Below are 23,084 nucleotides of genomic sequence, written 5' to 3' on the forward strand. Positions count from 1 at the left end.
CACCTACTGCATTCCAGGCCTTGAGCTCGGTATCACTACAGGGAACAGAAATGGAAACAAGATTGGTCCAGCTGCCCCACGATTCTGAGATACAAGAGCAAATCTACAGTCTAACTTGGAAAAGTCACAAGTTCCAAAAAGTCTCCAACCCTTACCACATTTCCTTCCTTTTTTGCTCTGCCGTGTTCCTAAGGTGTCACCAAGCATAGCACTCCAGACCCATCTTCTTTTCTCTCCTGTGTTAGGGGAAGATTTGCAAGGCTTCCTTCACAGGAATGTGTACTTGCCTTCCAGTCCATTCCCTACCAACAGGGAAACCTCACACTAGTCGCTTCAGCTAGGTTCTATTCACTTCTCTGTACAAGGGGGATAATAATGGGGTGGACAGGGGGTTAACGTGAGCAATCAGTAAGATAAGGAGCATATGTTACAACATAATAGTTCTCAAAATTAACTGTTATTATTAAAAGATAAAAAAATTTACTGGAAAGTCAAGACTGTTTTACAGCTTAATTGAAAGATGTGGCTATTGCCTGAAATACTTCAAAAATAAAAACAAAAAAGCTCTGTTTATTTTTGAGTTTTAAATGGTTTACCGCTCATCAATGTGGCAAACTTTTCCTGAAATTATGTGACCACTAATCTCTTGATCTCTGCACTTGGTGAGTACTGTTTGCTCTTTTCTCATTTTCTATCTTCACTTTTTACCACGGACGAATAAGTGTTCTCTTCCGGATGTCACAAAGGATAGAAACGGTTTTCAATCCAGAGGGAAACAGCATTGACAGGAAAAAAAAAAAAAAAAAAGTTTTAAAATATCAGAATCACCAAATCTTAATCCAGACGACTTCATTTTCTCCCAAAAATAGGGAGTTTCTGCCAGTTTTTACAAAGGAGATCAACGCTTGCTATAAATTGGGAAAAGTCAAAAGAACCAGGCTCTAATTCCTCAAACAGCCACTAACTGGGTGTGTTTCTATAGTAGATAATTGTCCTGATGTTGTTTGGTCTTGCTTCCCAGCATCTGAGCCCCCTTCCCCCACCATATAAATCTCTCAGAGGGACTAAGGCTACGCCTCCCACAGGAGAAAAAGGAGGTCCACTGGGACCCAAGCCTCTGACCTGGCTCTCATCAGAGACTCTGCACACAGACTTCCACCTAGAGTTGGTGACCCAGAGAACAGGACGTGGGGAATCCAGTCTGAAGGTGGAGGCAAGCAGCAGCAGCAGCAACAGCACCGCTTTCTAGGGACAGCGATGGCGGAGACGTGTGCAGGGGAGGCAGAGCGGGAGGTGACACGCAGTCAGTCTTCAATGCGCCCCTGCAGGCACAGATGTCGCCCGTGACTTTGGCTGCCGCCAATCACTTTGGATCCCTTATTTTTCGAGCTATGTCTTCAACTTTCTCAGCATTTGTGCCTGGTGCTCAATGCCCTCTCAGAAAGTTCTTTTCCACTTAACTCCGCCAGATTTATCTTTGGCCTGCACCTAGAAATCTGGGCCAGTCCTGACCCCTGCCTCAGTTTCCTCATCGCTGAGCCACAGAGTGGAACTCTGTGATCTCTCACGTTCCTGCCAGTGCCACCGATTTTATACACAGCGATCATAAAATTTCAAGTAAACCGACTGAAAACTTGAGAATCGAATTCTGAAACAAAGGCAAAGAAAGCCCTTTAGTGGGAAACGGATCTACCTCTCATAGATGGACAGGCGGAAGAGAGTCCTTTCCCTTACACAGCACCCCCGTTCTATGCCCCTCTCCTCATTTGTGTGTGAGTCCATGCACACAACTTTTTACAAACCCGCTGGAATGGCTCAACCTGCCCCTGGGGCGATTCCAAGTGTGAGCTACATAATAAATACATGGAGCTGTGTGCTAAGGGCCAGCTGGGGAATTCTAACTGGAAGCCGCCTTTTGAGAACCTTTATCGGTTGCATGGTTGAGTCCTGTATCTTATCAGATTTCTCCCTCTCATCACAGGAAGATTCCACACCTTATCAAATTGTTATCAAATCAGTCTGACCAGAGCCGGATGTCCTGATTGTCTGAAAAGAATGTGGACTGTCACATTCACATGAAAAGCAGGCTAATTCTAGGCGCTGAGGGAGAGCGCTGGGAGACCCAGGACACCTGAGTTCAGGACCTATGTGCTCAGGGCTGATTTGATTCTGGGCATGTCCCTTTGCCCATCAGAGTGGGTTTCTTTATCTACAAAATAGAATTAACGCCAGTTTCTGTGCCGATCTTCTGGAGCAATTGCAATGATCCGATTAACCCATATGTGGAAGCATTTGTGAACGGGGAGCCTTATAAGAATGAAGCCAGGGGCCCCTGGGTGGTTCAGTAGGTTAAGCGTCTGCCTTCGGCTCAGGTCATGATCCCGGGGTGCTGGGATCAAGTCCCACGTCAGGCTCCCTGCCCAGTGGGAGCCTGCTTCTCCCTCTGCCTGCAGCTCCCCCTGCTTGCTCTCTCTCATTCTCTCTGTCAAATAAACAAAAACAAAAAAAAAGAATGAAGCTAGTATTGTTAATAAACATTTCTTTCTACTAAATTTATCTTCCCTTTCCTTTTGTTTGAGATAGTCTTTTGTTATCCAAATCATTAACATTCCTCAGTTATCACAGTATCTCTTAGCGACCCAGATTCGATGTTTATTGAGAAACTTTACTTGGGGCTTGAAACTTTAAAAAAAGGAAAACAAGAATTTAATTCTTTTTACTTATAAAAACAAAACTTTCAGACTCACTTGACAAATATATCTTTTAACAGATATGTTTCAAACTACAGTAAGAATATTCAATCACTTCTACTTAAATTTAATAATTTACTAAGCAAAATTCTGATTTTAATTTGGATATTCAAAAAGTTTGCCCTACCGGAATTTTTTTTTTTCTTCAACAACAATCATGACTCATCTGATCTACGGGGATGTCTGGTTTCTCATAGGAAACAATAAATGAAGGGCAGGGACTTAGTTCTTTCCACCCCAATATCACCACCACCAATTTACCTCCAGCAAGCACAATGGTACGTGGCATGCAGAAAGGTACTAAACTATTTGTTGTCTAAAATAATCAATTTAAGGGCACCTGGGTGGCTCAGTCAGTTGAGCGATCAACAGCTCAGGTCATGATCTCAGGTTCCTGAGATCGAGCCCCACTTCCAGCTCTGTGCTCAGCAGGGAGTCTGCTTGAGATTCTCTGCCCCACCCCCCACTCGTGCTCTGTCTCTCTTTCTCTCTCTCTCTCTAAAGTAAATAAATAAATCACTAAAAATAAAATGAGATAATTAATTTATAATTCAAGAGTCTGTGAGTTTGACTAGTGACCACCAATTTAACAGAGGCTGACCACCCTGAAAGAAATGAAAAAAATAGGTACTCTGAACCTTTACAGCCATGATCACATGCTGAGGCAGAAGACTGAGGTGTAAAGGCTGTGAGACTCAGCCTGACAGAGTCCTTCCGCTAAGGCCACTTAACTACCCCCTAACAGCTACTAGACTATTTGATAGATCCTGGATAAAAAGACCAAGTTTATGCCCAATACAGTTATCAATGAAATTACGTCAATGTTGCACACACAAACATCAAATACTATGTCAGATGCTCCAGCCATATTTTTTAAGCCAACAGATTTGTTCCTCTGGAAAGTTAAACACAAGGAGGAAAAATAAACTAGCCATAGTTAAGAAAAAAGATACTCTACTTGTAGAAAGTAGGTTGAGTTGTAAGTTGTCAGTGACTCAGCATGACTACCCACACTTTTCAAAAGGCCAGAAAAATAACTTAGATAACAGCATTCCATTATCTCATTTGAAAACGCACATTTCTAAGTTTAAAAAAATCCATTTCCTGACACGCACACACTGAAGCTTTGTTTCATTACTCTATCCTTCAATGATACTTCAATTTCTAGCTGGCCAAACTACATCTCATATAAAATTTGAACATGGATATCCTGGATGATATTGAAAATTGTCTTTAATTAGGTTGGCTATGATAATGGCTATATATTATTTAAAAAAAAATAAAGAATGCCCATGCCCTTATAAGTTAAATATACATTAAAATGTTCCAGGTGTGGGGATGGTACACTTTCTGTAAAGGCCATATGAGCCCTATTGATGTACTCAACTCTACTATTGACAATACCTAACAAATGAGCATGGATGCTGACATTTAAATTTTATATTTTATATAATTTTATGCCACAAAATCTAACCATTGAAAAATGTAAAAATCATTCTCAGTATATAAAATAAGAGGGAGGTAGGGATTTGACCTCTGCTCTGGGGGGAAGGTAGAATGAGAGAGAAAGAGAGAGAAGGGAAAAGGAAAAAACTAGATTAACTAAGATTACCCGTGAGTTGCCAATTGTTCTAGCTGGAGACAGTACATATGGGTTCAAAATCCTATTCCACTTTTGTATATCTTTGCACATTTTGATAATAATAAATTGTACACTTTAAATATCTTGCAGTTTTGTTATTTATACCTCAATAAAGCTAGAAAAAATTTATATTTTATATTTTTATATTTTTAAGATAGAAAGAGGAAGAAAGGATAGAAGGAAGGGAGGGAGGGAAGTTGGTTTATTTTTGCTGCCAGCACCACCATTATGCTGACGGAGGCTCCCAATGATAAATGTATAGTTAATTTGGTTCCGGTGAAGTTGCCTTTACCCTGGTCATGTGCTGTCAACATTTCCATCCCAAGTTGCTCAGAATTTTCCCTTGATGGGGAAAAAAAAATGACCACAGATCTAATCAATGCCCCCCTGTACTTGAGAAGACATTTCCAATATTCTAGACAGTTTTATTCAAATCTGCACTAAATAGGGGCACCTGGGTGGCTTAGTCGATTGAGCGTCTGCCTTCCACTCAGGTCATGACCCCAGGGTCCTGGGATCAAGTCCCACATCGGGCTCCTTGTTCAGTGGAGAGCCTGCTTCTCCCTCTGCCTGCTGCTACCCCTGCTTGTGCGCTCCCTCTCTCTGACAAATAAATAAATATATTTTTTTAAATAATCTGCACTAATTGAATATGTAAGAAAATGGAAAAAATGAAATGATTCAATAAATAGGCTATAGACTCATTTCTGATAAACAACTGCATAAATTAAAATTAAATAGTACCATTAAAATAGTTATCTCACCAAAAGATCTCAATAAATGTCAAAAAATTCTCCCTTTGTCTCTGAAATGCTACAGAATAGTAACATACAGAAAGTTTCAAATGAAAAGAAAACAATAAAACCAACAAACAAAAACTAAGCACAGCCTTACACTTCTAATGATTTCATATAATATAAAAAATAGTAATGATAAATTTAGATATCATACAATGCCACACCAAATTGAAAATATATTTATTAGTTTTACTTACAACTTTTAAATACAAGGCTGGGACATATCAAGACAATTACTACTGTTTCCACTTTGGTTTTATAATGAAAAACAGAGTCAAATACCATGCTTCAGTGAGTTGGGTTTCTTGCCCATATTCCCAGCAATTCTCAAAGTCTTCCTGGAAATGTTAGGGAGTGGTTATTATCAAAGAAAAATCCAATGAGTTTCTATCTGAGACAGTCAAGGTATCCTCACCCACTTCTAACGACTGCAACCTTCAACTCACTAGCTCAGACTTAAGCAGTCCCTGAGTCAATCCTGAGTCAATCCCGATCACACCTGGCAATATGTAAGGAGTCTCATCCCTCCAGAATTAGAAGCTGCCTACAAACTTATCTGCCTACGGGGAACCCGTAGACAAGGGAATCCTTGGTGTTTCCCAGGCTGCGGTGTCTCCTGCCATATACACCAAGCGTAAGAGGCCTGCCCAGTATCTTGCTTGCACCCCCGGGTTCCTACTTGGATTAGAACTCTGCTCTCATCTCAACTTGCTTGGCCAGAGCTCTGACATTTTGCCTACTGTTCCTTCAAGGACTGGTCTCTATCTCTTTATTTCAAGGAGGTGCCCAGTGTCCTCCACAGACCACACACACACACACACACACACACACACACACATATACCACTTCTCCTACAGAATCCCCAGGATGCTGTCATGCACTGACTCCTCAGACCATCACTTCACTCAGTCAGCCTCCTGCGCACTGATAAGGAATGAGAGGAGGGGTGCTAAGACAGCAGTCACTCCCTTTGGGAGACTGCTCACAGCCGGGCCTGACTGTTCCTGCTTCACTTCTTCCACCAACCTGCCTTGGGAGAGCCCTGCCCTTCAGAGTTATTGAAGGCTGTCCATATTGTAAGGACAAGAAACATTTCAGCAGACATGGCCAAGGGTTCGTGCTGCCACAGATACAGCTATATATAAAAGTGGATTCTGTGAATTTCTTACCACCTGCGAGAAAATAAGAAAAAAAGTCACCCATCTACCCTTTGTCAATATCCCAGTTCAGGATACAAATTCAAAGTCAATTTTATTTTATGAGTTCCTAATTCATCTGTTCACAAAAATTTAAACGTCAAAAATGTTGAATTCTAATTAAGAACTTAAGCTTAAGTATCAAAGACCCAAACAGACTATAGCAGTCTATTCACCCTAAGGAGAGGGCAAAATTATAATGTATTACTCCACTAAAATATAACTTGAAATACAGCGTATTAGTCTTCACCTTAACACACATCTCGAACTTCTGAGAACACTACACAAAGACGCTTTTGTAAAACCACCTCACAGCACTTTGATGTGACCGTATGTTCATTAAAAGGAAGTATTACTGCTTACATACATAAGGTACATAATGAATTCAGTATGTGTCTAGAGTTGGCTAATGCCATGAAAGCACATGCCAAAAGCACAGACTATAAATCAAAATGCGATTTGTCAAATAAGATCTTAATATGACTCAGGGTAGAAATAAATAAGTAAATCACTAACATTTTGATAAAACGGGATTAGTGAAGAGAGCTAAACCCAAACTGAGACCAGGTTGCAATTGACATCCCTTTGTTCTATCTATAGTTTTGGCTATTCCTCTCTCTCTTCCACCTGGATAAGTACAAAATTAGCATGCACCAGGCATTCTTCACTCCCCCGAAGGTTTCTATCTCTAACGCCATTTTAAAGACTGATATTCATTCCAAAATGTTGACATAAACCAGTTGGGCAGTTACAGATTTTTTACAGCCCACATTACTCAAGTTTTAAAAGATCTAGATTATTCTTCAGACAGAATTTGGAAACCATTTGACATTAGTTTATTAATTCACTTTCAAATTGAGGAGGATTTAACAAAAGACCAAAAAGGGCAGGCATATAAATAAAAAAAGTCAAGCCACAAAACCACCATCAAAAATATAAGAAAACCTAGTTAGTGGAGAGTGGAGTTGTTCAGGAAGTGTGAGCAAAGAGATGGATACTGGTCCATGTATTATGCCTTTTCTTTCCTACATCTCCACTGTCAGCCTGGGTTCCTTTCCTTCACAACAGCATAAAATCTCATCCAAGACTCTCCTAGTAATCACTCAAATATGTGCCCTAGGTCTTGAATTCCCTGAATCAAATGCTGCTTTCATTCACTGCATGCCCCCTGCCTGCAGAATCCAAAGTGAACCCCTCGGCATGGCATACCTGCTCCTCCATGATCGAGGCTCTACTCGCTCCTCCACACCTCTACTCACCTTACAGAAGCCCACACTCTATTCAGCTGCTTCCTGTGTTCCATGTTCCTTCATGCCTCTGGCTACATCCTCCCCCGCTGACTTGACCTGGTTATACTACACAATCTTCAAGTTAGCAAATTATTACTCAAGGAAGCTTTTCTAGATCCCCCACCTTAGGTGTGTGCCTCTCACAGAATTTCTCACTCAGTATTAAAAAATCCTTGTTTGCTTGTCTGTATCCTCCAGCAGTCAAAGAGCTTTCTGAGGAAAGGAAACATTTTGTGTAATTCTTATATCTCTAGTACCTATCGTATTACCTATAGACATGGTGCTAAGATAGGATATACTGAATAAGTAAATAAATAAATAAAATTGCTAGTTGTATAAAAAAACAACTAAGAATACTATCCTGTCTAGAAAAATATGAATCTTAATAATGAATCCCATTATTTCAACTTGCTATGCAAACTATTGCTTCCCATACAGTCATTCCAAACATCCCAAGACTAAAATGTGAAGGCCAAACTTTAGGAAGAACAGAGCACAGAATTCAAGAAAAGAAAACCTTCAAAAGTATTCACATTGATTTTCAGAGCCTACACCGGCAAGGCGGTAACACAACGCAAGCCTAGGCCTGTAGGAGGCGCACTTCAACTCCGAAGTAACACGCGTCAACATTCGCTCAACTTCTTCCCAAGAATCGGAGATCAGGGAGTTCAGCGGTCTACAGGGAAGCCATTTTTCCACATCCTGGGGCTTTTCACTAACTTCTAGAGGGCAGATGGATCAAAACCAAGTAGGAGTTAGAAGATCCAGACCTGAGGCCCTCCTGACAGCGTCAGATTCTTGAGTGGATTAAAAGGCCGGATGATGAGCAAGAAACCCTACAATTCGGGAGCAGCTGCTTCAGCAGCAGACACGGGAGACGCAGATTCGTTCCTGCTTTCACGCCCTTCTCCAACATTCCTTCCGAGGATCTCACAGCTCAGGAGTTGATGGAGGAAAGTAAGACTGCTCAGCTTTTATTTCCCTCTAATAGATTAACCGAATATACACGCAGAGGCCACCACGATCCGTCGAAGTGCTCCGGGGTGCTGCGATAGCCCCGAATTTTCTGGAGGACTCCTGTTTTGATCAGGACACGAAGAAAACTGTAAGCAATGACAGTGGTCCCAAACCTACCGACCAGCAGAGAAGCCGTCTGTGCTCAGTGCCTGCTGCCTCCTTCGGCCCTCGGAGACTTCCCTTCTTGCGGAGGCAGAGGGGGAGCGACCTGAAAGTCTGGGGGCAACTTCAGGACCCACACACAGACACCCGCCCGACACAAAGTGCTACAGCTCTCCCTCAGTGTGAGTCTGGGAAACCTTTATGGCAACGGGTTTTCATGTGCGACTCTGTCCGATTCTAGACAAAATACAACTTCTATATCACGTGCCGCTGGGAGAGGTGGACATTAGGGAATAGTTTTTCCCCGCAAGCTCTCTACTGCTCCGTAGCCTTTACGTTCCTATCACTTTGTTGTTTACGTTCGGAATCTCTGCGACTTGTCCTGTGACTTGGTTTCTTCCGGTTTCTGGGCAGTATTGCTCTCCAGCATCTGCTGATGGAGCCAGCAGAGTCATTTCAATAAAAGAGCTGATAGGATCTAGCTCTGTTGCTGTCTCTAAAATTTCAAGTTAGTATCTGTGAAAAATGGTTAAAATGTCAAAATTCAAAGTGAATTAAAGGGGGGAATAGTCTAAAGTTTGTAGCTCAAAAAGTACAAATAATGAGGGAAAAGTACCTATTCAAAATCTGGTGGATGGGGAACACTAGAGGAGATGGGGGGCGGGGGGGGGGGGAGGGGCAGTGGGAGAGGGAGAGAGAGCATCTTCAGCAGGCTCCAAGCCCAGCACAGAGCCCAACCCGGCGCTTGATCAATAACCAAAAGCAAAGGAATTTAGGTAAGTGTTGTCTAAATTAAAATTTGGAGAGTGAGTCAATTCTATTCATTTGGGGAAGGGTGAGAAGAAGGACCAAAGTTAGTTACATTAAAGCAATAAATGTAGCAATGAAAATAATTAAACCTTAGTGAGTGAGGTATTTAATTGCATTTTGGTGTTTATGTATTTTAGATATTACTCTCAATTGTATGTTTATTGCATTATGCTTAGTAATTTTTATGCTTAGCTTCTTTTAAATAGGGTCTTTTGTTACTTAAAAAAAACAGATTTGACCGAGTGGATAAATGTTTTTCTCTCTTTATTCATGCTTAAGAATCATGAAGATACTAGTCTTACTGAAAAGCGTGATGAGAAAAAGAAACATACAAGTAGAAGATAGAGGTAAAGGTAAAAATATATATTAATCTTGCTTTATATAATATGTACTTTTTACAACTAGTGTGTACTATTATTTATTTTTTTTAAATACTGCTTGAAGAGGCTGTTTGAAGAGGCTACTGTTGAAAAAAAGAATTTGGGTTGACTGTATTCTGTTTAGGCGGTAGAAATAGTGAATTTCTCCAGACTCTATTTCGTACTTTTTTCAACAATAACGTATTTAAACGCCTTCTTTTATCAAAACAGATTTCAGGTAGCTCACAGTGCTCTTTGCACACAGAAAATTATTGAGAGACCTTTCTGAGGCCTCTTCTCAGTTGTCTTTCAAATTTTGTCCTCTGTGAAGGAAAGTAAAACTGCATGAATCACCAAGTGCGTTCATTGTTGTATTTCTCAGGTTAAAAAGTGGAAGGATTTAAAACTCCTGGAGAGGGGGGGCCTGGGTGGCTCAGTCAGTTAAGCAGCCACCTTCAGCTCAGGTCATGATCCCAGAGTTTTGGGATCAAGTCCTGCATGGGGCTCCTTGCTCAGTGGGGCGCCTGCTTTTCCCTCTGCCTGCAGCTCTCCCTGCTTGTGCTCTCTCTGACAAATAAATAAAATCTTTAAAAAAATAAAATAAAACTCCTGGAAAATATGGAGTTTCCAGTTTCCTCAGAGGCTTTGGAATTACCCATCCCAAGTTAATTGAGAGCTATATATTAATTATCTCTGACATAAAGATATAAAGCACGAGTTATTTGATTTTGTTCTTAATCTGAAAGTTGTTTATCTACTTATTGTGTTCTTTCATCATTTTCTTCTCAAAGCCTTCTTCTTCTGAATAGATAGCAAATTACATATTGGTCATACTTTTCCACTGAATGCAAGAATAGCTCTTTGGTTTTGGATAGTAAAGGAGCAGTAGTTATGTAAGCTGCATGGGAAGTCAGTTGTGTGTGTGTGTGTGTGTGTGTGTGTGTGTGTGTGTGTGTGTATTTAATGTGCAGAGCTAAGTTTAAAAAGAAAAGTAGGTGTTGTGTGGTTCATGTTTTCTGTGGGCGGATATAATGATCCGAAGAGTGTTTAACTACTATAAAGTGTGATATGAGTAAGTATTAATAGTAATAATGAAACCCATTTGAAATTCACATTCTAATATAGTGTTCTGTTTGACTCCAGAGAATCTACTAAGGTGTTAGTTTTATTTATAAGAACTATGTAACATTGACTTTTTTTCAGTTTTTCTATATTATGTCACCAGGGCTTGGCTGTAGAATTGGTAGTTGAAACTAAAGTGTGGGACTTTTTTATTGCAGAAATGTTTTTATTACTGCTGTTTCTTGTGAGGCTAGACACCAGCTTGGCTTTCCACTACACTAAGAAAGCTGTTGCGTACTGGGCACAGAACAACTCCAAAGTGGATTTCACTGCTGTTTTTTGCTCGCTCTCTTTTCTAAACATTTATCTGGGCAAAGACTCTTGATCCCCTTGAAAGAAGGCTGGAAAACATGCTACAGTGGGCAGATCAGTGGGCACCTAGGGGCTCTGCCGACAGATATGTGAGGCATTACACTGTCATACAGTCAAGTAGCAAGGAAATCAGTTCCTGAAAGCCAATCATTATAGCTTTTTATTCCTTATTTATTTCCCTGCATGCCAAGAGCATTATTTCCTTCTCCCTTCTTTCTAAATGTAACCTCTAGGATTGTATTTCTGAAGGAGAATTACTTTGAGAAAATTGCACCGGCTAGGGACTTTAAGCTTCAATATACTGCACGTCAAACTATAGCTTACATTTCTCGGGCATGTGTTTTCCTAATGTCTCTAAAGCAAAAGCAGAAAACCCTTCTAACTTTTAAATCTTAACTGCAAACTACAATAAATTATTTCATGTCTAAGTATTTTGAAGTGTACCATTAACATGAAGAAAATAAAAGTAAAATTTTACTGAGAAATATAAAATTTCATGTTTAGGATAAAACAGACCAATCTACTTAAAAGACTGTAATTAACATGAACATTTAGTCTGACCAAACAGATTGGCATTCAACACAAGCAGATGATATGAACTAGGTTTTAGCAAATTTAAACAAATAGAGCATATTTTACATAATGATAATGATAGCATTTGAGACAGCCTAATTTTAAGCTCTCCATGCAGATAAAACTAATGGATGTGCTATTGTTTTGTTGTGTCCAAGAAAATTAAGATTTCACTTTTCATTCACAGAAGAAAAACAACTTGAAAATCTGGCTTACTGATGGCTAAGCCTGTACTGATGGATATATTTTGATCTAAGCTAATATGTGTATAAAATTTAATTCCATGAAATGTGGGTCCTAGATGCTTTTTAAATTCACCTTTTCAAAACTTCGTGCTTCCTTATAGTACTATGGAATTAAATACTCACTACATTAGGTGAAAACTGCAAGATACTATTGTTAGCTAAGAGATGGTAAAGAGCCTGGGTGGCTCAGTCAGTTAAGCATCTGCCGTCGACTCAGGTCATGATCTCAGTCAGAGTCCTGAGATCAAGCTTGGTGTCCTGGGTCCCGGGATCCAGCCCCGTGTCAGGCCAGGCTTCCTGCTCAGTAGGGAGTCGGCTTCTCCCTCTCCTTCTGCCCCTCCCCTGCTCCTGCTCAAGCTCTCTCTCTCAAATAAATAAATAAATAAATAAATGGTAGAGGGAACAAATACAAATGCACGTATAATATACACACGTGCATACATATGCATGCACACAATGAAAGGATATACTAAAATTCTTCTTTAAAAAAGGAATCTTTAAAAAGGAGGGAATAGGGTAGAAGAAACAGAAAGAAGTGAACCTTATTTGAACAGTCCTTGTTTCTATTTTTTACTTAGAAACCTTGTATTTTTACATAATTATTAAACAAAAACACAGTTTTAAAAAAATAAATCCCTAATAATCTAAGTAGGCTTCACGCCCAGTGTGGAGTCCAACACGAGGCCTGAATTCACAACCCTGAGATCAAGACCTAGCTGAGATCAAGAGTTGGTTGCTTCACCGAATGAGCCACTCAGGTGCCCTGATCCCTAATAATCTAAAACAAAATTAAATTGATTTGTTGTTCTTAGTAGATGGCATAACCACACTGATAGGAACTATTTCAAGTAGCTTTGAAAAGCAGTAATTTGTATCTATATTCCCATTGGCATGCACACTACAAACAAGAGCTGCAACAACAAAAATCTTGAACTGGTTTTAATAATAATATTTTTGGAGGTATGACTGATGAGGTTAAATAAAAGCCAGGTACTCCTGAATTTGAAGTAAAACTATATCTAAGAATTCATTATGCTCTTCTTCTTCAAACAAAAAATTTTTTGTAACTCTTTCTACTGAAGGGCCTAGAAATAATGACTAATCCATAACAATGAACATCTACAGCAATTAGATTATGGTCTCTAATTACCATTTCTCAGGAAGGAGTCAAGGTTTATTAGAGAAATGGTTGTTTTCAGGTCTCGGGCAGAAAGGTTTCAAGATGAGCCCGAAATATCTTGGAGCAGATGGCACAGAAGTCATCATAGACTATTGACAGCATATTAATAGGGTTCAGGAACCAACTCGAGGAGGTAGAGCAATTTGGGCATGAATAATCGACTGACACGTATCAAATATATTTAATCATGAGTTTAATTAATAATCCAAAAATATCTCATCACATTTGGAGGAACGTTAAAAAACTAACCTATTTTTTTGAAAACTAGTATATAAATGGAAAGAATCATTTTATCATAACATTTTATACAAAATGTACCTCAAGGTAGGCAAAGGGGTAAGGCAGGGACATTATAACTAACCCCACTAATACATGAAGTTGGAAAGACAGCTGGAAACGTAGAGGTAACCCCCTAACCTCTAATGAAATACTGTTATTGATCTAGGCAACGATTATGACTGATTAAAAAAAAAAAAGCAGAAAGATGTGTAATGGAAATTCATACCACTACTTATCAAGTATTTTTGACAAAACAGTTTGATCCAGCCTCCTTGTGGTGAGTCACCAAAGATGTCCCTCCTCTCACCAATAAATTATGCTGCTATTTTTTTTTTAACTTTTGTAATGTCCTATCCCTTAAATCTGGGCTGTCCCTGTGATTCACTCTAACAACACTTTAGCAGTGACACTGTGTGATTTCCAAGGCTAGACCTGAAGAAGTCTTGCATTTATGCCTTGGTCCCTTGGTATGCTCATTGTGGTCAGCCAGGCACCACGGAAGAAGTCTCACTACCCCGTGGGAAAGTCCAAGTTAGCCACATGGAAAAGCCACGGTGAGAGAGAGATGCTGGGCCAGCTCCCAGCTGTCCAGTCCTCTCAGCCCAGGAGCCAGACATGTAAGTAAGAAAACTTTTAGCGCTCCTGCCTCAGCAGCCATTTCACTGACTGTATGAAGGATCCCAAGGGGTAAACAGTCAGCTGAGTCCTCCTTCCTCAGAACTTTGAGAGAGTATATTAATGTTTAAAGCTACTGAGTTTGGGTGTTGTTTCTTACGCAGCAACAGATTATTGGAATAAGCCTAACTACCACTTTTACAGAAAATACAGAGGTACTGTTAAATGAAGGAGAAAACAAGGGAAGGGGTGGGAAACCTGTTAGTTATAAAAGGATTTTATTGGCATACATGAATCTTAATGAGGATTTTATTTGTTTTATGGGTGGATTTTTAAATCAGGATCCAATTAAGGTCATAAGACTATAGGGGACATGTGAACATGAACGGATATCTGATATTCAGAAATTACTTTTAAAACATTTTAGATGTGGCTGTATTTTGAAAAAAAAAAGTATTTAACAATGAATTTAAGAGGTAGACACCTGCGGTTAAAAAATAAATAAGTACGGAGGTGAAAATGCTGCACTTATAGCAATATAGTCAATAATATTGCAATAATGTTTCATGTGACAGATGGTGACTACCCTTACCATGGTGAGCACTGAGTAAGGTACAGAATTGTCAAATAAATGTGTCGTACACCTGAAACTAATACGACATTGTGCATCAATTATAATTCAATAATATTTTTTTAAAAAGGATACAGACTAAAATATTCGTTGATGAAATATTTGTTATCTGGAGGGCAGGGGAGAGTATCTAAGAATATAGATGAGGTTTAATCATGAGTTTCTAAGTGTTTAAACTGTAAGTTCATTTTATCATTTTTATTCTTCTACATATGTTAGAACGTCCCTTTCATAAAAATGTATATACTTTGTTGAACTACTGGGCTATTTTTTGTTAAAGTGTGTGACACACTTAAAACCAAATGGCAGCTAAAAGAAGCCATACTGTTATAATCTACATTTTGGAAAGTTCTTTTTCTTTTTAACCCAAACAAACAAAACAAAACAAACTTTCACATCCCCACATGTCCAAATACTGATCCAGGTACTTGTCTAGGATTCCCTTTCACCTGTAAAATAGGGAGGGGCCATAATATCCCATTCCAGCATACACACTAAGCTGGGTCAACCAAGATCATTTATGAGGGGGAAAAAATGTTTTGAAAACCATACTCTGCTACACAAATGTAAAACACTGTTGGCCGTAGGGACCAAGTGTTGCCACAATATTTGGCATATATGCACTGAACTCTCTGAAAACCTGAACCCTCAGAACTCTTATCTTAAATGCATTTGACCCTAATGCCAGGAACAATGTCTGGAAAATAGTAGAAGATAGATGGATGGACGGATGGATGGATGGATAGATAGATAGATAGATAGATAGATAGATACGTGATAGAAGGAAAGAAAAGAAAGAAAAGAAAAGAAAAGAAAAGAAAAGAAAAGAAAAGAAAAGAAAAGAAAAGAAAAGAAAAAAGATAGATGAGTCAACTGGGAGGAAGAGGCATGGAGATTTTTGATACAATAGCTTTTGCCTTTGATCCTGCAACTTTTTTTAAAAAAGTCAATTGGGATACACTTGAAACTAATGTAACATTGTGTGTCAACTATACTTCAATTTAAAAGACAATGGGTCAGTGGAGCAACAGAGTGTGAGGCAGATAGCTTGCTGTGAACCCACCAGAACTATCTGCTCAAACAACTTATATGCAAAAAATCCTACTATTTTGCACTGTTTTTAAACTTGCATATAGAGGGTAGAATACAGAGGACTATTGCTATCTCAGTATGTTACACCTGATCAGATCTACTTTTGTGTGCTTTTGATTTTCTTACAAACTAATTATAAGGGGATGAAAGCTTGGTATTTAATACACGCTGGTCAAGGGAGCAATAAACAATTGCAAACTTTCCTAGGGGCTATTTTGCTCTGTCTCATCATCAGGAAGCTAAAGCATATGTTAGATGTTAGCCTGGGTGGACACAAATGTGTCCTATTTATTCAAGGTTTCCTTTGAAGCCACAATTTATAACTTTTGTTTCTTAGGGGTACATGTCAAACTTCATTTAGCATTAGTTGGTATCCAGATACACTGAATAGCAAAAAGGCAGAATTCAGGGGCAAAAGAATATGCCTGCTATGTGAGCAGTGATGCCAGTTTCATTTATCTAACTCACAGAAAACAAGAGGAAAAATACAATGGAAAAGATGACAGCAGAAAATCAAGATAAAAATTATTCATTTAACTTCTAAGTGTAAACTACATATGCACAAGAAGAAATATTAAATATGTTCTAGATGAATGCCTAAGAGATAGACAATTTTAAGATTAAGTTCTTTTAAAATATTGTACTTTTTGACCCTTCAATTTCAAAAATTATATGCTTAGCTGGAGCATATCTATATGCACAAAATTTTCCTTACTCCTAAGAATGTTGTGCAAAATTTTTTTCTGGAAGAATCTGCAAATTTTATATATATAAAGTAGAACTGATGCTTCGTTTTGTGACATGAAAAGTAGAAATTTGGTGGACTGTAGAATATCCATAAAATTTACCCAAATAAAACAATTAATATTTAAATAGTGATTTATATTGATAAAGTTATGTTACATTTATTAAATCATTTAAATATCAAAATACACTGTGAGTGAGGTAGTAAAGGCCTAATCCATAGATACGTAATGTGATGCTCAAAACCCAATAAAGTTTGTAAGCCTAAATCACATACTTCCATGTCGCTGATTGTTTTAATTACACTACAGCACTTTGGAAAGCACTTTTCAAGTATGATTGTAATGCTTTGCAACTGTGAGATGAGCTATTATGCCATTTCCAACATTCGTTTTCTAAGACTCATCCACGTTGTTCAGTGTAGCTGAGTTACAATGCTGTTTTACTCCATTATGTTAATACATGGGTTATTCATCTGTCTCTGGATGGATATTTGAATTATTTCCCTTTTTGAAATTATACCCTGTGCTGCTATGCACTTTTCTGTACATATCTCCGAGTGGGCAAGTGTCAGAGTTTCTCTGGGGTATATATTTAGTAGCAGAATTACTGAATCACAAGGTAGGTGCATGCTTAACTGTATTAGAAGTGTTTGTTTTCCAAAGTGTTTACATCAATTTATATAACACATCCTATTATACTTCTACAACATTTAAAAACAAAACTAACCAATAGGTTGTTTTCAAATATATTTACATAAGATAAAAAAAGGGAAAGAAGGAACTCTAATAATGAAATTCATAATGGCAGTAATTTCTAGGAAAGAGCAAAGAGGAATAAATGAGGAATATTCACAATTTGAAGTCACAAATAGCCTCAATGTATTGGTAATGTTCTCAGTTTTAAGGTTGTCTATGGATTCCAGGGTCTTTGTATATATGTTAAATGTATTCTTTTATATGCATCATTATTTACATAATTTTATACCTTGGTGTGTACAATAATAAGGATCTAAAAAAAGGATTAGGAGCCTTGAGAATTATTGGCGAATATAACTATTTTACATGTTAAAATGAATTTATGATATTTTTATTTTAAGATGGAAAATAAAAATAAAAACAATAAAGTCTTAATGTATCATGCCAAATTTTGATAATGTTGAGGTCCCCAAGATAAGACTCCCTCTTTGTTGATAGTTTTTTAGACCCCCTCAATCAAAGTTCAGAGAAATTGGGCCTTGGGAAATGAAGGAATGGATTTGGTGATGTTTACTCTTTCAGGGGAATTTTTCCTGTAGCTGAATACATCTATCTTGAAAACATTCAAATTAGTCAGTTATCAAAGACATAAAATGATGACAAATTACTAACCCAGTGGTTCAAAAAAGAAAAATTAAGTCTAGGGTCCCAAAAGTAAAGTAAATGTCAGCATATAACCTCAATATGTAATTATTGATAAATTGCATACCTGCACTATTGTACATATATATATATATATATATATATATATATAAATCCTTGTACTCACATATTATAGACATTTGAACCATATGTAAAAACCGACATTTATAAGGAATTTGATAGTAATGCTGCAAAGTAGAAGTTCTAATCTGTTCTTTCTACATCGAGTGGTTGGTCCTGTGCACCCTGCACGGCTCACACACTCCGCTTTCGAGATCACCGTAGCAACCCTGCCATTGTATTAAGGAGCACAGGGCCCAAACTCGCATAATGGTACTCTATTTTATTTGTACATCCACATCATTTGGTTATTTATTCAACCTATTTCTATTACTCTGAAGAAATTAATGTGTCTGTGAGATTTAAAGTTGATAACACCCAATTAGCTCAACAACTATATCTGAAATATTCTAAATGAGGATTAAAGGCACCATCTTTAGATTTGACTTATGTTCCAGGAAGTCAAAGGAAAAACAAAAACAAAAGCATAAGACCAAAAAAGAAAACAAAACAAAACAAAACATCACCTTTGTGTTATTGGGTAATTGATTTCTTTTTAGCTTTCATGGTAGATAAAATCAACACCTTAAAAGACTTGTCTTTAACCCAGGATTTCTTTTATTACAGTATACAATTGTGGGTGCGTGCCTAGAGGAGTAATAGTTTGTTCCTAACAAAAGAGTCTGGATTCCACAATATGCCCTTTGCCAAAGGCACCGTTCCCCAAAGCACACAGCTAACTGCGTCTCCTGCTGTACCTGTAACAATTTAATTGTATAAGTCAGCCTAGTCAAGCATCTCCAGCTCATGACTGGGAGACATGAAATTCATTGTCATTATTGTCCCTGTCATTTTGGATCATTATATCCTGCTGCAGAATTTTCCTCACTTCAGTGCATTCTTACCTCCAGGAGCCAGGGATTATAGCTGAGGTTGGGGTGGGGGCAGGACCGTGAACTACATTTACCTCAGGGGAGCCGGAGATTAAATTGGCTTTGCTCTCTCACGAGCTGAATTCATCTATTTGTATGCTATTGAGTTTTAGGCTGGAATAAAAATGAATATTCTAGTGAACCCTGGGCTTTAATTCCCCCTTTGAAACATGGATATAACCAACTTTTATTTACATTAGGAAAGCTAAAGTAATTTCCTGTAGGTAGCTATTTTCATATGTGCATAAGGAATACTTCAGGACATCACTGGGTATGAAATAACAGACATCTCTCTCTGTCAGCAGCTTGACTCTCAGAAAGAAGAATTTAAAGCTGTAATTTTGTTCTTCAGTTTCATCTTATAGAAGCTTAATGGCGGTATTTAATGGTTTTAAATATTTAATGATTTTTAATTACATCCCATTTTCTGTGCACTGGATTGGATAACTGGAGTCCAACTAGAATGGCACCAAAGATCATACTCTGGGAACAGGGAGATTGAAGTCAAGTTGACAGAGGAAGACAAACTAAGTTCCTTAGGAAACTGGCACTCCCCCCCCAAAGCTAGTTCATATCTCCCAGCATGCTAAGACACCCAAGCCTGTCATGCCTTAAACACTTCCTGCTGACTTTGAAGAGTTGCGCTAGCCACCATTTTCCCTACCTTACTAGGGGTAATGGCCACAGCCAACATTCAGCTGATGGCTCTCTGGTAGCAGACGGCACGAAACAGGTAGGAGACACCAGGATTGTGTCTCCTTCAGAAAATCAGTGAGATGACTCTATGTTTTTTTTCTCTGACAGAAGATAAGAAGAAAATATAACCTGATCTGTCACTTCCTATCCCAACTTCCCTTCATATGAATTTTACTGAGAAATTTGACATTTACTTTTTTACTGAAAAAGACGGTAGTTATTCCTCCATATGGGTGAGTTTGTTTTTCAGCAATTTAACAACAAAATATGGCAATGGATCTTACCTATGCCAAGCACATGATAGCCACTATAATTACTACATTTAAAAGTATGTGGAATTTATTTTATTGCCCTCATTGACTTTAGTGGAGGAACAAATCTTGCCTTAATCAAATGCGATGGCCGTCACTTTTTATGCAGGACGAACTATTCTTATGAATAATTAAGAAAACTATTTTGATCTTTGTACATTTTGTACTTCAGAGGGAACACCTTCAGCCCTAACATCTCAGTGTTGAGGAAGGTTAAAGATTGTCTCAGCCACTGGTCTAAGTTCACGGCAATGTGTACTAGACTGACTGTATTTTCACACCATTATATTTCACTTTTCAGTGATGCTGAAGTAACAGTATAATGAATTACTAATAAGAGTTTTTAGGTATCCAAACTTCTTGTAGCATTTAGAAATTCAATTTATTTATGTGTGCCACTGTTTCACCATAATCAAGATTCTCCCAAGTTGGGAGTTATAAAAATTGTTATTTCAGGTCACTTAAAAGTGGTTAATTTAATGTTATGTGAATTATACCTTAATAATTATTTTTAACTAAAAAAAAAAAAAAGTTATTTCAAAGAGCCCAAGTGCATTTTGAAATTTTGGGGGTAGCTTATTACATTCTTATAATGATCATTTATAAAGAAGAATTTTTTTTCTTGTTAAGAAAGTTTTATCTTATAAATTACAATGTGTAGACTTCATTTGCAATAGTAAATGTTCAGGTATCTTTTCCTCTCTGAAATACTTTGGTGGCAGGATGATAATGTTATTTTTTGGTCAAGGGGTAAGGCATTCCTTCCTTTCTCTGAGCACACACTTACTGCATCTAATGCCCTTACTTATCTGCTCCTTCTACCTTACTCCTTCATTGATATTTAATTTGCTCATCACACCATCAGGTAAAACAGGAGTTGCCCCATCTGTGACTATAGTTGTGAAACCATAACATTACACTTTGCCTCACATTCTTGTTTTGCCTCACCTCAAGCATGACATGGCTGGATCTGTATCATTTCAGAACGAGGATAAAAATATAAATATAAATAAACACACACACACATATATGTGTGTATATATATATGTATATTTCAAATGACTAGAATATAATTATTTTCACCCCTTCAAGACTTAAGATTTTTACAGTCAACCTTCAAATACCAATTAGAAATGATTTTAAATAATAATTTTTATATTTTTCAATAATCCTTGCTAACTTCATAATTTTGCAAGTGGTAACAAGGTATGAAAACCAATTTTAAAGAAATTCTTCCTCTTGCTTCTAACTGGATAATGTTTCTTCTGCACACGTGACATAGATTTCCTTTGGTTTCTCTGTATAGAATCAACAACAATCTATAATTCCTAAAAATATCAGACCAACCCAAAAACAGGATGCCACAAATTCAGATACAACATCCACTAACAGTCCTCTCAGGGAGATTCAGACATGCACGAGCTAAAAAATAAAACTAGTGAGTGTTTGCTACATCACATGGTAAAGAAAACGCCCAAGTATTTCAGAGCGTTTATGCAGGCAGAATGAGTCACGTGAGGCAAAAGGCACAAACACTTCCTTGTCAGGATGGACAGAATGCCATCTGCAGAATGTCTTCTTACTCCTCCTGGACCAAAATCCTCTTTAATGTAATCACCCATTAAACTACAATGGAGTAACATTAAGGGTCTGAGGCAGAGAAAGCAAATTCACAGTTAAGGTTGTCCTTTAACATGTAGGCTCAATCAAGGGCACCAAAAAAGTAGTTAAGTGCCCCCCCCCCCCCCGTGGTGCTTAGATGCTGGAAAGCACCGTGAATTGTGAATTTTCTAGCTTTTAATGTTTGTCTAAGACCCTTAACGTTTTTCCAATATTGTTGCTCCTAGGACATTTTCTTGAGTTTGTCCCTGTCGCCCTCTCTGTGCATATACATTCTGCATTCATACATGAAAGCATGACAGACAGCTAAATTGATTCAGAAATCTAACACTGGGAAGAAGAAAAAAGGTGGGGGTAGCCTTGAGTATATCCCATAACATGAAGTATAAATATCAAAGTCTCCTGACCAAAAAAAAAAAAAAAAAACCCGAACAGAAAACAAACCAAAAAAAAACATTTCTTCGTGCTAAGAGTTTAGATATCTAACATGAAACACAAAAGATCACATTATAGGATTTAAAAAAAACCAACCACCACCCACCGAGCTACCAGAGCCTAAGCTGTCCTTTGTGTCCAAGATTTCTAAGACTTTTTGAAGATGTACAATTAATTATCTGTGTCCAGCTATTTATTTTATAAATGGACATCCATCCCTTAACTATTTTCCAATTCCATACACCCTTTAAAACTATAGTAAAATTTCAGAAATGGCTTTTTCTGTTTTGTTTTGTATTGTACTGTGGCCCATCTGGAGATATATTAAGTGGTTAGTTCCTTCAAATAAAAGTGTGTAAAAGTATCGAGTTCACATACACGCACACCCACGCACACATACAAAGAATGAACATGGAACACATGGCAAATGGATATTAGATAATGTTACTGTTAGAAAACATCTAACAACAATAAAGTAAGCAATAAAAACTGGCGCTTTGGTTTAACAGATGCAATGTGTATTCATCTACCTTCATCACATAAATTATATGTTCAAGAATTGTGTCCTGCGCAAAATACAAACATGTCAGTTTCAGCCCAGGGGGCATTTTTCCCTAGGTTTATAACCCCTTGAAAATAGAGGTTTCATCTAGAAAACCTAACAGATCCTCAGCTGCTTTCAACATTATAATATATTCATAAGGCAAGTATTCACTGGCAAACATATAACAAATTAAATGGCATGTGGGTGGGGTCCAGATTCATAATGATGGAAAATGAACCAAACCAACCATGAGACACAGGTAGAAATGAAGGAAGAAAAAGAATATGCAAAAACAAACAGTATTAAAAGCAAAATGCCATAGGTAGTTTTT

The 23,084-nt window shown here is 37.9% G+C and overlaps 1 protein-coding gene across 2 annotated transcripts in view; it reads right to left on the reverse strand.

Annotated features, from left to right (window-relative positions):
* Positions 1-23,084, reverse strand: part of GPD2 (glycerol-3-phosphate dehydrogenase 2) — a 137,334-nt gene that overhangs the window by 41,541 nt on the left and 72,709 nt on the right. The gene's annotated exons all lie outside the window — the stretch shown is intronic.

Source organism: Ursus maritimus, unplaced genomic scaffold (assembly GCF_017311325.1).
Source record: "Ursus maritimus isolate PB19 unplaced genomic scaffold, ASM1731132v1 scaffold_1, whole genome shotgun sequence".
Lineage (NCBI taxonomy): Eukaryota > Metazoa > Chordata > Mammalia > Carnivora > Ursidae > Ursus > Ursus maritimus.